Source organism: Mycetomoellerius zeteki, unplaced genomic scaffold, assembly GCF_001594055.1.
Source record: "Mycetomoellerius zeteki isolate Tzet28-1 unplaced genomic scaffold, Tzet1.0 scaffold94, whole genome shotgun sequence".
Taxonomy (NCBI): Eukaryota; Metazoa; Arthropoda; class Insecta; order Hymenoptera; family Formicidae; genus Mycetomoellerius; species Mycetomoellerius zeteki.
The window spans coordinates 1,253,875-1,270,360 of record NW_017257979.1 but is presented as its reverse complement, the minus strand read 5'-3'; the positions used below and the strand labels follow the sequence as shown (position 1 = coordinate 1,270,360).

The window sequence follows — 16,486 nt, the reverse complement described above, 5'->3', positions numbered from 1 at the left end:
AATTTGTCAAGCGTTATATTAGAACGATATCTCTGTCATTCGCTGTAATTGTCACGACGACCGAATTAACGCGTCGTGAATATATGTCAGAACGGCAGAGTGGCGTGTTTGTAATAGGATGACTTCGGGCTTGGCAGATTTGCCGGCTCGCAAGCAAAATCATGGGAAATAAGCCACTCTGCCAATTTCATTACTCGTACTCTGCTCGAATAGCTCGAGGTGTGAATTTTTCGTTTCGGCGCATCGGAGCGATTACGTATGATTTCGCCTCGCAGCATTGAATTATGAATGCTAGATGCTGCGTCGTTTTATACGTATTTGCAACCGTGTTGGATGCTCTTATATCTCTCCGATCGCGATTATATCCTGCGAACGATTCTTATCTTATACTTCTCTGTCAATATAAAGTCTAAAAATAATCGAAACCTACGATACGAATACAATATCTTTTAAATTTTAAAAATTAAGTTCAAAATGTTATGTAAAAATAAAAAATTAAATTGCGCGCTGGCAATGAAAAATTATTAAGAGTTGTTAATTAGATACATTATTATATTTATATATATATACATACGAGCAATATACATAGTATATTGCTCGTATTATTTTTTAGTATGACTTCAGTTCAAAGAGAGAAAAAATAATATCAAATTTTCTTTCTTATTTTTTTCAAGATTTAATAATGTGCTTTTACAGAAATCTAATACCAATTTAATATTAAACAACAGTATAAATAATGAATTATTTCTTTTAACAATAATAAATTGGCTATTATTACATTTTTGTAAGTTACGCTAATGACGTTTTAGAGTCGTTGGTTTCATGTTTTAGTAAAAATGTCTTTCAAATAATGATTAAATTGATTTATAATTTAAAAAAAATTTTCGATTAATTGCTTTTTTTTTATAAATATGATACGTTTATGTCATGCTCTTATTTTGTGCAAAATCTGTCATATTATTGTCACTCTATACCATTGAATACCCAACGGCATATCAGTTGCGTGAAATAGGATCATAAAGATATCCCCATGGTATCATTATGCTCGACAGTGGTAGTTTTATAAAACAGATATATGGTTCACCAGATTGCGAAAAAGGGTTGATGTATTCGGCCAATTATTTCCACTCTATGTAAGAGTAGTCACGCAAACATGTGTAATTACGATCTTTATAGATTTTAAGACTTGCGTCAAATCGCGTTTTTAAGGCACTAATGATACGTTTGTTATATAAGGCATTTTATATATTGCTCTTCTCCTCTTTCTCTCTCTTCATTGTAGAGTTTATTGTATATTTGACAAATACATTTTTTTAAATAATTGATTAACGGAATTGATTATATACACATTTTCTAAATGTAGAAGTTCATTATTACGTAAGTGAATCGATATAACGATATCGTTGATAACATAATCATTACGGTTCCATTACAATAAAAACCGCGTTTTTAACATTTTTTATGACATTCATAAACATTAATAATGTTTAACTAAGATCGATGCTTATGATTCAAAAAATCTTGTAAAATACAAATGCTGGAAGATATGTACTTTAATAAGATTTTTTATTACGTTATTATAATAATTATGATAATTAAACATTTAGTAAAATGTTAAAAATGTACAACTTATAAATTCAATATTTTTGAAATTAATATATGTATATTATTAATTTATAATATTTAAATGATCTATATATCATGTAAATATTTTATCTTATTATATTATATTATATTTTTTAATTTGATTTTGTATTCTATATAGATGTATATTTGTCTCTTCATATTATAGTTACGTTTATATTATATTAGCGTTGATAATAAAATTTAAAACCGATTATAAAAAAAAGTACTTTCTTTTATCGCGTTTGTAAAATTATTATTCATGTATGTATATTACTATATGAAAAAAGGAGTAAATCGATTCGAAGATACTTTAGCCAGAAATTTTTAATGTAACGAAGGACTTTTAATCGCGGAGGGACTTGCGATATGACGCTTTATAAAGTCACGACATGTTCAGAGATATAAATCCTACCTCCTCAGGGAGAACACCTCAGGGATATACGTGCGAGCAAGTTGACGACATCAGAATGACGCACACAATATGTCGCAGTGTACGCTCGCCTTGACAGCGAAAAAGCTCTAAAATTAGCACACAATATATTTTGAATCCATGAATTATTACCTACAATGTTTTTATAATCTGTGACTTTTTTCTGTTTCTTATTTTATACAAACATTTTGTATATACCTAAGTTTTTCATAGATTTATTATCTCAGGATTAAAATTAATTTAGCACTCACCGATACGATGCGCAGCAGCGGAATTGTAGGAGAGATCTCTGTAAATATAAATATATCCAAATTATAGTATACGAAAAATAATTAGCATTTAAAAAAAATTATTGCGCGAGATTATTACCGAATTTCTTTGTCAGCAAGCAAATCTTTCATTAAAAAAACTATACAATATTTCCAGAAAATATCTTAAATATAAACTTCATAAAAATTTTTAAAGAATTCAATTTTAATATGAATAATTTAATTAATTATCAAGATTAAGAATTAATTCAATTAAATATCACGTAAACATTTTTATAAAAGATATCGGTATTTTAAGCGATATAAAAAAATGCATTAAATCGATCACAATAACGCAAACACATAAAATAATTTCTTCGGAGAGATGAGTAATTAATTCTTCAAATAATTAATAATTAATTAGTTACCTCACAGTTGCTCCGCCGTTGCCGGATGTCTCCTAGGCCTCCTCCTCCTCTCAGATTCCCTCGTTGTGCGATCAGACACTCGCGAAAACACGGGCACACTAATTAATAGAATACAACTATCGCGCGACATTTTGCACGGCACTCCCGACATTAACCGCACGCGACGCGCACTTCATTACGACGAAAGAATATTACAACAAAAGCGTGATCGTGGCACAAACGATCCGCTCACGAACAGACGTCGCACCTGTGACGTCTCGAGCAACCTAGGATGCTTTCCAGTGTAACACAATGAACCATCACATTCTTATTGTTAGCCAATATTAAAGAGATAAAATGTTTCACTGTGTTACGCTGTATCGTTTGTTTCTCGCTGGAAAGCGTCCATAATGAACGAATCTCGAACAGTTGAGAATATCACGCGCGGCCAACTTCACGGCACGCGTCGCTTATCGCGGAGAAGCTACACCTACTCTGCTCCTAATCGCACTTTCGCGTGCACTTGTCGAAACTTTATATTGTTACGCGCTACATATATGTAAATGGCAAATAAGTAGTACGCTTTCGCATTCCCGTTTCGCGGCGATACCGTTTTGTATTATGCACGAGCGAAGGAACGCGATTTAGAAGTTTTATATGTTCGCGGAACGCGATATTCACGAAATGGCGAGAATACGGCGGTCGGCGTGGTCGACCGTGATAAATCTCGATCGCATAAATCTCGTGAAACGCGCGTTTCTGCGGGTCGCTGATGTACAAAGTTGCTAACTTTATGTTGCGTGATCGATGAGCATTAGACAGAACGATTGATCACGACTATACTTACAGATTTAATGGAACGCGACGCCAATTGTCTCGGGAATCGATCCCCGCGACTGCCCGCGACTTCGCGCAATTCCGAAATGATCGGAAAACGCGAATGCCGCGAATATAGACGCGGTGACGTCACGATGTGACGACGCGATACGATGTGAGTCAAGCGACGCGCGGCGGTTAATCAGATTAAAAATATGCGCTCGAAATTCGACGTAATGAATATGAAGACCAATCTACAATCCAGATATTCAAATTTTTTATCATACTGTCTAAATTCTTTAGAGTGAAATGTCTCTATAAAGAATGAAAATTGAGCCGATCTTAAAAAAAGAGTGGCTCAATTTTCAATCTTTAAGGTCCGGTTTGATCAATATAAGATTAACTTTAATCTCGATTCAATTTACTCTTTTTCTAATTCTAAAAAAATTAGAAAAAAATAAATAGCAAGTTAAATCAAAATTAAAATTATATTAAAATTGAGATTTAATTTATTCTTAAAAATAAAATTCACTTTAAAAGTTTTAGAGAGTAAGCTCTTACGGAAAAATACTATTATAGACTCGCGAAAAAATTATTGAAAATATACATCTATTTATGTTTATAATCGACACGTGACATTAAAGTTTAGATTTTAACTAATTTATATGTTTTATTTACTAAAACTTTCTAAAATTTTAACGACAGACTTTTGGCTCGTCGTCCTTTCTTTTCTCGTTTTTTTAATTTATTGAGTCTTATTACTATCATATTATCATATTTTATGAAAATAATTGAAAAATTATTCGAATCAAATATTTTACTATTCGTTCCATATGTTTTTTTTATTAATTCAATAGTATTTTTCCGCAAGGAAGGGCAGAAGTACAAATTCTTACGCATATAAAGCATAAGAAAATCAATCAATCAGAGTTTTATTTCATGGAAAGGAAAGAAGGATTTGATTGGTTCATTTTCTTGTACATGCAAGACTGTGCTCCTGCCTTAAGAAAAGAAATAGCTGTTTGGTATAAATTTCTCTTTATTTGCCATAAAAATTGCCACAATCTTTGTAAAAGGGACTTATTATTACCTGAATGTTGTCATCAAAGTTGCTTGTAACCATTAGTGGTAATAAAAATCGACAATCCAGTAGGCGAAATCGGAAACCGTTCCTTAATATTGCGGGCAATTTGAGCAAGTATAAAACTACATAGGAATGTGCTCTTTTGCTTTCTGTTTCTGTTTTTACCATTTTCTACCTCTTACCTTTTTACCTCTCATCTTCTTCGTTTTCTGTCGTCCGAGATAAAAATTGACGAATTTCGAAAGAGACAAGAAACACGACTGTCGATAAAATGAAGAGAGAAAAAGATAAGAAATGAAAAGCAAGAAACAAAAAGCAAAGAGCACATAATTGTTGATTAGTTTTAAAACGTGCTGAAGACATGATCGTTTCACGGGATGTCGATAAACGATTTTATCGCAGATATATTACGACTTACTTTCCGTCGAATTGTTTCGGTCCTATATAGGTAATTCATATATTATTCCTCTCGGTGCGAAAATGATAGACGCTAATTACGATTTGAATTGACGGGAAGTTTAATCATGATTGCCACCTTTCCAATTTTCGATTGGAGTCTGTCAGCTTTTTAGACAAATTTCTAGAATTCTAGCATTTTTTTTTTTAGAGAAAGCAATAAAAGAAAAGTGACAATTTCGATAACAATATATAAATTATATAGATAAATGTAATAAATTCTAATTATAAGTAAAAATTAGATCAATGAGAATAAAGCAAATAATAAAAAAATCTTATTTCAGTCGCGCGCGCGAAGCAGATCTTGATACTCATTAATAAGATTCAAATGTAAATTTGCAAATACATTTTTCTACAAACTCTAATCTCCAGCGGATTACTAATTTAAAAATGACAAGCTTAACGTAAAACGCGAGAGATATATTCAAATTTAAGCATCGGTGGGGAAAGTTATCACTCGAGAATGAAATAAAACAATTTATAATCCGTCGATTTCTATTTTACGTGACATTAACCGCGTAAAATATTTCCCTTGGCAAATCGTCGCATCTCTCCGATATACCTACGAGTCGCGAGGCACAAGAGAAAGTTACAAACGATCGAGCCGACAATCACTAATTGTTCACAGAAAATGCTCGCACCTTTTATTCCCTCAATTCCGCCACGATCACGTCTCGAAAGACAATAACGAGACGGCAATAACCCAGCCCAACTAGCTCAGCTAAACCTCGAATCTCAATCGGCGCGGCAACTGCGTGCAAATACAACAAAGGACGTAAACACAACTGAAGGCCGTGCGCCAACCGAAATTTCGTAAACACATCAATGACGTATATGCGAGGGGCTACTCACCTACGAAATCAACGAGGAATTCAGTAAATGAGGCAGTCAAGCATTCCTCATTGAAATCAAGAAATCATCTGAAATCGAACGAGAAAACATCGTCGTACACTCGATTACGCGTCTCGAACTTTCTGTCGGAAAACCAGGGTTGGGTAAGTTAACTTTTTTTTTACTAAGTGAAGTTAAAGTTAATAGCCTTGAAAATTTAACTTAATTAAAATACAAGTTAATCCATAATGAAATTAATTGAATTAAAAGTTAAGTTAATCAAAAAAAAATAATTGAAAAATTAAAAGTTAAATTTGGTCCGAACAAATAACCAAAAAAAAAAAAGAAAAAGTTTGACCATTTTACATAATTTTTCGTATTTTTCTTTTCTCGCATCATATTTATTAAAGAATCTGGTTATTTTTGTTCACAGGTAACAATTATATAATATAAAATTACTAAATTATATACTCATTATCCTCTCGCATTGTGTTTCAAGATTGACTTCAAAAAAATCAAATTAAAAGTTAATAGTTACTGATAAAATATAACTGTCGCTTAATGATAATTTTAGACGTGAAATTTAATTAGCTAATACTACACTGAAAAAAAACATTGGCTGCTGCAGCAAATTAGATGGTAAAATATGGCATAGCATTTTTAATTGGTTGCAGCAGTCAATTTTTGGTTGTGTTAGTCTATCGAAATCCTATACTGACATTGCAGATAGGCTAAAGCAACCAAAAATTGGCTGCTGCAGCCAATTAAAAATACTATGCCATATTTTACCATCTAATTTGCTGCAGCAGCCAATCTTTTTTTCAGTGTAGTATTAAATTTTTATAAGGATTACTCTATACGAAAAGAACATGGTATACATTAAGTATATTATAAATTTTTATATACGATATATATGTATGTAGATTCAAGAACATCTAAATCGATATTCGTATTGATCTCATATCGCGCTTCTCATTCCTATTATTTTCGGAATAAAAGCTGATATACCTACAAATTATCAGATTGAGCGGATTTGCGTGTAACGGACCGTAGCGTATAAACTATTTACTGATATTCGCGGTAATTCGCTACTGGTATGCGATGTTGTGTTTACAAAGGTCATTTGCGGCGTCGTTTGTCCGTTGAGAGTCAAGCCGGCTGGCGTGGCGGCACGTGCCATTCAGTGCGTTATTATCTATCATTATATATCTCTTGATACGCAATCGCGACAAGTCACGGACCGTCACAGCCAGACAACGCGAGCATTCTCTATGAATAATTAGTGATTAGCGATCCGATTGAATGATTCTTTTATAGATCGTATCGAGGCGACGACTACATTAAGGAATGGAAGGCCGATAATATACTGATATTAAAAATAATCTTTTATTTAAGTTTGCAATGTATATTATATACATAATAGTGAATTTCGAGAGTTTTTCGATCGGCTTTACCGCGTTTTATAAACCAACAGAAAAACTTAAGCAGTAAAACGTGAACAATAAATAAATCAACATTTTTGCTGTCGCTTAACGTTATTACCTTACGTTGATTCTTTACTATGATCGATTCGTTTATTATTGCTTACGTCTTACCGTCTTACGTTCTTTGCCACCGGCTTTAATTAATCATTAATTTAACTTGTATCATATCGTGTAGTGTTATCAACATCGTTTTCGAGTTTCACTTATTACGTCACGGACATAAAACGGATTTGAATATCGCGATGCTCCCGATCGAGAATATAAACGTGGTTTTAATTGCTCCCACGTTTAATATTCGTTAACGACGTATTATATATAAATTCCGTAAATGTGTACATCAGTGATTTTGTCGAGAGATGCACTTCATGAAATTTACTGAATCGAAATGCATCGCGCGGCAGCTGTACCGCAAAGCGACGCGATACCGCAAAACGACGCTGCAATTCCAGATATAACGTTCCGCGGGTATTTTTTATTCCGATTTCAATTTTACTCGCGCTTGTAAGTGGAGATAGCAATCGCCGCGCTGAAACACGATCGTATGGATATTATTTGTTAGCTGCGGGTGTGTAAATTCGTTATAGCGCGGCCGCTGGGCGAAGCGCGAAGTTGATCGCGTGATATTCGTCAATCACGTTAAAATTTGATGTTTGCAATATTTACACACCAGTGATCCGATGAAACGCGCGGGTGATCTAATGGAATTTTTGATCGAAAAATTTACAAGGCAAATAGTGATCGATTCGAGGGAGTAACCACTTAATGTAATCGTGGGACAGAGTCCTCGAAATCATTATAAAATTTATATGAAATCTCTATGTATAATCCGACAATTACATATGCAACCACGAGAAATCATTGTATAATATTAAATAAAATCGTATATTTTACCAAATTACTTTCATATGTAGTGAAAAAAATTATTTGTAATCAGATAAAATCATATGAAATCATGTAATCTATGGGACAATATTTCAGCTAGTGGTTACCCCCTTGGATCGATTTCGAAATGAACTATCTTCGGATATCATATAACTGTCCAAGGAAAAAAACAATAAATCACGACAATGTCAAATTGATGTTAAATTGAATCGTAACTGATGGAAAAATAATTTTTAGTAATTAATTTGCAGCCATTTTAACGTCATATTGATGTCATGATGATTTGTATTTTACTTAAGTTCGCGGATATTTATTCTTTAAATCGTTCGTCTCTTCATTTCGCAAGGAACATTAAATGCAGCATTAGTTCTTTATTCTTGCATCGTGTGCAGTTCAGAAGTAGTCAGATAGTGCAAGAATAAAGAACAGACCCAATATCGCGGCGACCGACGCGTGAAGTTGGCCGCGCGATTTTTAGCTCTCTTCACATCATACCAAGTCCGTCGTCCATTACGTCACGAAATGCAAGCCGAGCGCAGAAAATCTCGCAAAAATGATACTCTAGTTGTAATATTCTTCCGTCGCAATGCAACGAAGTGTGCATCGCGTGCAGTTAATGTTGGGAATGCCGTGAAAAGTTACGTTCGATCGCAAATCAATCGTGTTTTCGCGAGTGAATGTGTCATAAGCGAGCAACAACGGTGAGAAGGAGGAGGAGATTCGGAGGGAGAGAGAGAGAAGAGACGTCAAACAATAATCGTGAGTTAATCCTGTTAATCTATTGATAATAATTAACTTGGATACTATTATATTTGCAATTTTAGCTATTGATTGATCAATTAGTAAAACTCTTTTTTTCGATTGATGAAGCGAATACTTCATGAAACAATTGTTATGCCAAGTGGATGTACCCTTTATTATTCACTGTGTAATATAAAATAATGATGCGCGTAAAATATTTCAGATTTTTAAGAAAAAATACTGTCTCAATATTTGATAAAATATTTTTTAATATAATATAATAAATATATTATTTTTTATATTTGAGTATATCACGTTATTTCTATTAATTTTATTAATTGGAATTATAAAGTAACTTAAGGGATGCTGGAGTGACTAAATTATTACATTACAGTCGTATAAAAATCTTCGAATTGACTGAACGGAATAAAAAATCCTTTTACAGGATTAAAGTAGACGTAAAATTCGGAGGTAATGCAGTGGATTTTATACTAAAATCGAAAGAATGTTAAACAATTTTTTAACTTTTTTTCGATTTTAGTACAAGATCCACTGCACCACCTCCTAATTTTACGTCTACTTTAATCCTGTAAAAGGATTTTTTATTCCGTTCAGTCAATTTGAAGATTTTTATACGACTATAATGTGATAATTTGGTTACTCCAGCATCTCCTTAAGAAAGAGAGACAAATGAGAAATAATTTAGGAATTTCTTATTTTTAGATATATATTTTTATCGGAACACACGTGGCAAGTTCAAAATTTGTTATGAATATTTACAAATTATTGATCACAATTAAAATTACATTTTAATTGTTTAAATATTTTATATATTACGTAAATACTTTACATTTATGTATGTTACGTCGGTACCGCATCAACTGCGTATTTTTTAAATTTTAATTAAAAACTTGAGATGTCCTGTCTGATTAATTGCGAATTAAATAAAAGAAGAATGATTAACAAATGAGCATTGTATGGCACAAATACAGGATCCTCGCTGTAATAGACAACAAGAGAAAAGTAACTTCATGAAAATTGTGGAATATGTGGAAATCGCATACCTGGAAAGTTAAGCGTAATACTAAAGTTCTACATGATGTAAAATATATACATTGTAATGATTCCATCGTGCTTCACTAATGAGAAGAGGAGAGTACAAATTTACGTAATTCCCATTTCAGTTAGAAATACGTTGTTTATTAATGGTATAAGCACACAGGTACTACATTTCGACCACAAGGACCGAAATTCTCTCTCTTTCTCTTTCCCCATTTCTCTTCCTAAGAGAGCTTTTAGATATAATAGAGAGATTTAATTCATATAAACTTCCTTTTATTACGAAATTCAAGCAAGCGATTTATTTGTAATTTACAAAATACCTTAGGAATCTGAAACTTTGTAAAATTAAAGTTGTATTAGAAATGTTAAACTATATTATAGTATATCTACGGAAAATATGGTTTCACAAATCGAAAAAAAATAAAAGCCAAAACTTTTTAAACGTGGAATATTATATTTACATTATTGATTATACCGATAAAATCGTAGTAATCTTAAAACGACACTTAGAGCTTTTTTTTAAATACTACTTGAAAATTCGTCTAATTAAACATTATTGAAAAATAAGAAAGGGCACATAATACATTAATTATAACGGTATATATAAACGGCAAATTTAAAAACTTAATGTCAAATAATATTGCAACAACTTTTATCTGATATTAATTCCTGATAAATATTACTCTGTTCATTATCATCTTTATCATAGATTTATACTACCATTCCTACAAGCACAGCATAATACGATATTAATTAATATTTATCATAATTGAAGCACGGTGTTGCAAAGTTCTGAACTGTGCTGAGGTGCACAGTTCTGAACATCCAGTATAGTGAGATTAATAGTTAGAACTGTTAGCTTCGACCAGCTGCGACTGTATTGCATCCATTTCCGGTAATATTACAGGCTATGAAATGCACCTAGTTATTCAAGCTCTTTTTTGAGGGTGCTTAAAAGACATGGCAATTCAAGTCACGCATCGGTGAGCACTTTCGTTTCTTCGTCAAGAAAGCTTATCGGTATGTGGTTAGGCTTTTATCGCGGATCATTGAACACGGAAGAAAATAATTACTTCTTCGGATATAATTAGCGATGGGACGTTCTCTTCTTACTCGCGTCGTTTTGCCCATCTTGTTTTTTTTTTTTCATTATAGGAAACGCTCGATACATTTACATTACGACTCGCGTATATACATGAGTTACACAGGAAGAACGCAAAGCAAACGTGTACTCTGTAAAAGTGCTAAGACGTAGTCTGCTGTAAAATTTAATACCGTTGCTTCTTAAGTTCTTGTTAATTGTTTGCTGATTAGAATTTAAACGATAAGTCTTAAAATACTCGACTCGATTAACTTAATTTTGTTATTTCTTACTATATTTTATTAATTAAAACAAAATTTAAATTGAGACCGAATGTATCAAATAGAAAGATTTAATAAGACATTATTTCGACTTATTTTTAATTTGTTTGTCTTCTTATAAAAAATAAATATAAATATCTATATTGTTTTTTGCAGAAAGAAAAGGCATAAAATTAAAAACTCATCTGAATTATTTAATATTATTTTATTTTATTTAAACTTGATTTGTATATTCTCGATCGTTATTCTTATCTTGTCTAATATTTAACTTATTCAAATATCAAAAATAACCTTCAGTATTCTTATCTTGTGCAATATTTAACTTGTTTAAATAGCCATATCAAAAATAACTTTCAGTATTCCACAAGAGGATATGGAAAACTCGGATAGAGTAATCTCAATCGTAAAAGCAAATATCCACGCCCACATAGCGTTAAGCTAATATTGTAGCCATTTTTCCTGCGATAGATCCGTGATTACCAATTGAGAGCGTAGTAAGCGCAATCGTTCTCTCCCGATTATCTTCCTTACTTACTTTCAGAAACCGACGCAATCGTAAGAATGATATCCGAGAATACTTATGCAAGCTAGGGCGAAGCTTTTCAAGGATATAAACGTTCCAGAGATATGCAATACTTGGGAAAGCTTTGCAAGTGTATGAATTTCAAATAAATTACAAAAATGTGTTATTTTAATAAATAAAAAGTCCAGCGAATAATCTCTCGCAATCTCAAAAATAATTTGTTTTGTGATTACGGTTGAAATCACAATAACGATAAGCTTTTTTATTATTATTATTAAAAAGTACTCCCAGAATTACGCATATATTTTTCCGATACATCTCATATAGAATGACAAAATAATTTCTATAAAAAAATAATCTAAAAAGAATAAAGTAGTTCTATTTTATGTGGGTAATAAATTTAGATTAGATAAAGTTTTGTCGGCAAAACGTTAGTATCTTTTCATTTTAATGTTTAAATTGAAGTGTAACACGGAAATCTAGTCGGCTATCTGGCGCCGCCGATAATATTTTTGAATCGCTTTGAGCATACCTTTAGATAAATGAGGAAACGAAAGCCGGTTCTTGATGATTATTGAGAAAGAATCTTCTTAGTAAATAGCAGTGCGAGATAACCACGATGAAAAAAAAAACTAAATTAGTATATAATAATAATACTTTTACATTTAAATGTATAATTGACGATTTGAGAAAATAATAAATTACGTACTTTTTTTCCGTCAACAAATTCAAAACGGTTTTATTTCTAGTTTTTATTTAAAAGGTTTAAATTAATTCATGTAGCATTTAAATGATTACAAAATAGTATGCAAATTTTAGGAAGAGGTAACCACAAAATTGGTTAATTAAATTAAATTAATTTGATTAAAATTAAATGTGTTAAGAAAAATCTGTCTATACACAAATTTCTCAAATAAGTTTTGTTGTACAATAAAATGACTGATATTATTTTATTATCTGCTTGTATATTATATTTATGTATTATATATTATATTATAGGCGGAGAGGAGATAATTTTGTATATCTTTTGTAAAATGAAATAATCTGTAACTGTCTCTCTGAAACGCTCGCGAAGAAATGTCGTAATTTGCTTGACTGCACTCGAACTGCAACTGGTTTACAAGTTGAGCGCACGTATCGATGTTAATTCAGTCGCGCGATGACAAATAACATGTCGACAAGACGCATCCATCAGTGCGTTATATTCCTATTGTGTGCGGTTGTATCAGTATATCAATGCAATGGGATTTTATAATGCTCGGCGACGGGGACACCCGGTTATTTCGTCGATTATTTCGCCGTTTATCTGTCTGGTATTACTACATACAGATCGTATTACGATACTGTGAACTCGCATTACACCCGCATGTTCCTCGTTGCTGTCTGCTGATGCTCCATTGTGCAATCGCATTCTCTTTTCAGCGTTCCGATGCGTATACGCATTATATTGTGCATGTCACTGCAACCATATCAGTGCGTGTGCTCTCGCTACGCATCGTTTGCCATTTGCGCTGCATTGTCGACGCTGACAAGATATAATACCGAAATTTGTCTCTGTGTATCACATTATAGCCACGTGCACATCGTGCAATTCTTTTGCTCGCGAATCGGACTCTCTTATAATTTTACGTATACTTTTCAGACAAAGTTAGGAAAAGAATTAGACACTTCTAATTAAAGAAAAAAAAAACAAATCAGGCTATAATACGTATTTTTTTTAATTATTGAAAGCGAATTAGAAAAATTGAATTACTCGATATCTAATGTTAGTTTATTCCAATATTTTCATTGTTTGCGCCACTTTAATTGTCAACTCTGATAAAACGATATCGAGATTTTTTTAGAGAATTAATATTGATACACGATACGCACGTGACGAATGCTCGTCACGTGCACATCGCGTATCAATAATTCTTTTTGTTCGCGAACCGAGTTTTTTCACAATTTAACGTAATAGATATTTTGGGCAATTAAAACGATAAAAAAGGGAATTTGATATTTATAATTTTTCAAATAGACTAAGACTAAGCTAGTTAGTATATTATTTTTAATTATTAAAAGTAAATTAGAAAAGATAAATTATAATCAACATCTAATATTTTTTAACAGATTCTACAAAAGTTGAAATAATAGTGAAGTAATAGTAATGCAAAATTTAGCGTAATTTTTAACGTCCAACATGGTATAATTAATATATTTAATGTTTAAAGCTGTTTTATTGTATTATTCGGTAATTCCTTGCATAATGTGTAATATTCGATTGATGTTGATACCAAACATTACGTTGAAATGCACAAATTACTTTACGAGTCTTTGTATAATATGCAATTGTGAATAATGAAAATCAAGTTAGTTTCTTTTGAATAAGCCTTCTGGAAAATTGCGTTTAATTATATATCTGTAGAAATGTATTATCGTACGTGTTATTCTCTACAAATTTACTACTTTTTAGAGTAACATTTCTTCATCACTTTATACATAGTTAGATATTTCTGACAGAAAAATAACTTTAGTTTTATTCGCGACAATAGTAAATGAAGATTATGCCCACTTTTCTTTCCTAAATTTTCAACGAGCAGACGTCGAAGCAGAAATTCGTAACACCCGAAATCCTAAAACGTACAACATCGCACGAGGAAGTTTCAGTATGATAAGCTCACTGCACACCTGACGAACAGCTGTGTAGTCGTCATAACTTCGTCACGGGCAATGATCACGTATAATTCACCCTTCTTGCCTTTTGTAACGTATTATCACTGGCGCGTGTCTATATGTGTGCGTGTGATGAAGTATTTTATGATATTAACCAATATTGCATGCAAGTGAAATTTGGTGCAGCATCGAAGATTATTTTAATCATAATTACAACAACAATTGGAGAGAATATTACCGCCATTTTTATAAAAATTGAAATTTTATAGGATTTAACACGTCTAACGCGCTGAAATGTTACATTTATGCACATAATTATCATTTACTGTTAATGATCTGCCTTTAACGAAATATGCTTCATGTATATTCTGTTTTAAGTGCGTTTCTCATATAAAGATCTAATAAATAAAATTTCCAAAAATAAAGAAATTGAATCCAGGAACTTTTAAAACGCGAACTTTTGCACATCAATTTTATTTATCAAAATAGTTCTATTTAAATAGAATCGCAGATATGATCTATTCGTGCCTCGGCCGTATTATATTATTTTAAAGCCTACGACATCGTGAAATGCATTGCAGCTGGTTGATTAATTAACTCACGCGAGCCGTCGATGTATAATATACGATCATTATCATATTTCTATTGATGTTTCCCCTGCGGAGTGTATATTCTTGTCATTATGCAGGGTCAAGGCCGTCTTAATGACGTGCTCGTAATTAGTTGCAGATTCAGAATATACGATATCAACACGAAAAAAATTATAACCGCTGCTGTTTATATCAACATCATCATGGTGTGGATTTAAAACTCATTGTGTTAAATCCACGTCATGTTGGTGTTAATACAATATTAACATCATTATACAGTGAGAATTTTATATAGACACCACATGGTCAAATCCACACCGATATTTTTAAGAGTATATATATTACAATAATTCGTATATATAATTCGTAATATATTACAATAATTCGTTAATAATGAGTGCGGAATCAAAATTAAAACAATTTCTATTGCTACCACGTAAATTAATTTATGCCGCTGTGTAATTTGCTAATTGAAATCGATTGTGCACTTACGCAAAAAGTGCATATTCGACATCATTATTTACATCATTGTTTACACAGTTTATTCATCTGTTATAATGTGCATCGCGCCATATAATGTTTATATATGGTACTAACACGTGCTATATCGCTTCATTTATTGGTACAAGCTTTTGCTTTTGTTATAAAAAATATAAATTAATATGACAATAAATTTCTTACAATTTTCTATTTCAAGGCTTTCTTGTAAAAAGCTTTTATTAAAATGAATGTGTTATATCTAATAAAAAAATACGCACAATTTTATAAAAGTTATAAACTCTTAATTGTTCTTTTCATTGGAAAATTTTAATTAATTTTAAATTAATTTTTTGAAAGCGAATTTAATTAATCGTTATTCATAATTTTTTTACATTTGATATTTAATATATAACTAAATCTTAAATAAAATATTCTAGTAAAAATTATCTAAAATGAAATCGACAGAAAATACATTTATTTATTCGTTTTTATAATGTTCAATTCTCTCTCTCTCTCTCTCTCTCTCTCTCTCTCTCTCTCTCTCAGTGAATTTAATTACTTATAAATCTCTCAAACTCATTCTAATTGATGCAGTTTTTACAAAATTCTCAGCATGCGTTTAATTTCATGAAACGAATTTTCTCAAATATGGAGAATATGTCAAAAACCGATTGTCTCTTCATTTTTGAGGTTCTTAAAATCGCGCGGTGCATCTGATTATACGCCGGCTGCAAACAAGCCGCTCGTTCCTTGCACGCAACGTGTCGCGTGCTCGTGCCTGTACACGCGAGCGTGCGTACACATATGGATTG

The 16,486-nt window shown here is 31.9% G+C and overlaps 2 protein-coding genes across 3 annotated transcripts in view; one reads left to right on the top strand and one right to left on the bottom strand.

The window, feature by feature from the left end:
• LOC108730630 (uncharacterized) overlaps positions 1-2,951 on the bottom strand; it is a 117,666-nt gene extending 114,715 nt beyond the window's left edge. Inside the window, exons 1-2 of the mRNA XM_018460437.1 lie at positions 2,733-2,951; positions 2,308-2,345 (exon numbers count right to left, since the gene is read on the bottom strand). The gene's annotated coding sequence lies outside the window, so the exon portion shown is untranslated. The remainder of the gene's footprint in view (positions 1-2,307; positions 2,346-2,732) is intronic.
• sprt (PDZ domain-containing protein sprite) overlaps positions 1-16,486 on the top strand; it is a 79,705-nt gene that overhangs the window by 18,273 nt on the left and 44,946 nt on the right. The window contains exon 1 of one of the 2 annotated variants that reach the window (XM_018460434.1): positions 8,951-9,023. The exons of the other annotated variant lie outside the window; for it this stretch is intronic. The gene's annotated coding sequence lies outside the window, so the exon portion shown is untranslated. Of the gene's footprint in view, positions 1-8,950; positions 9,024-16,486 lie in introns of those variants that run through there. 2 annotated transcript variants of the gene reach the window in all.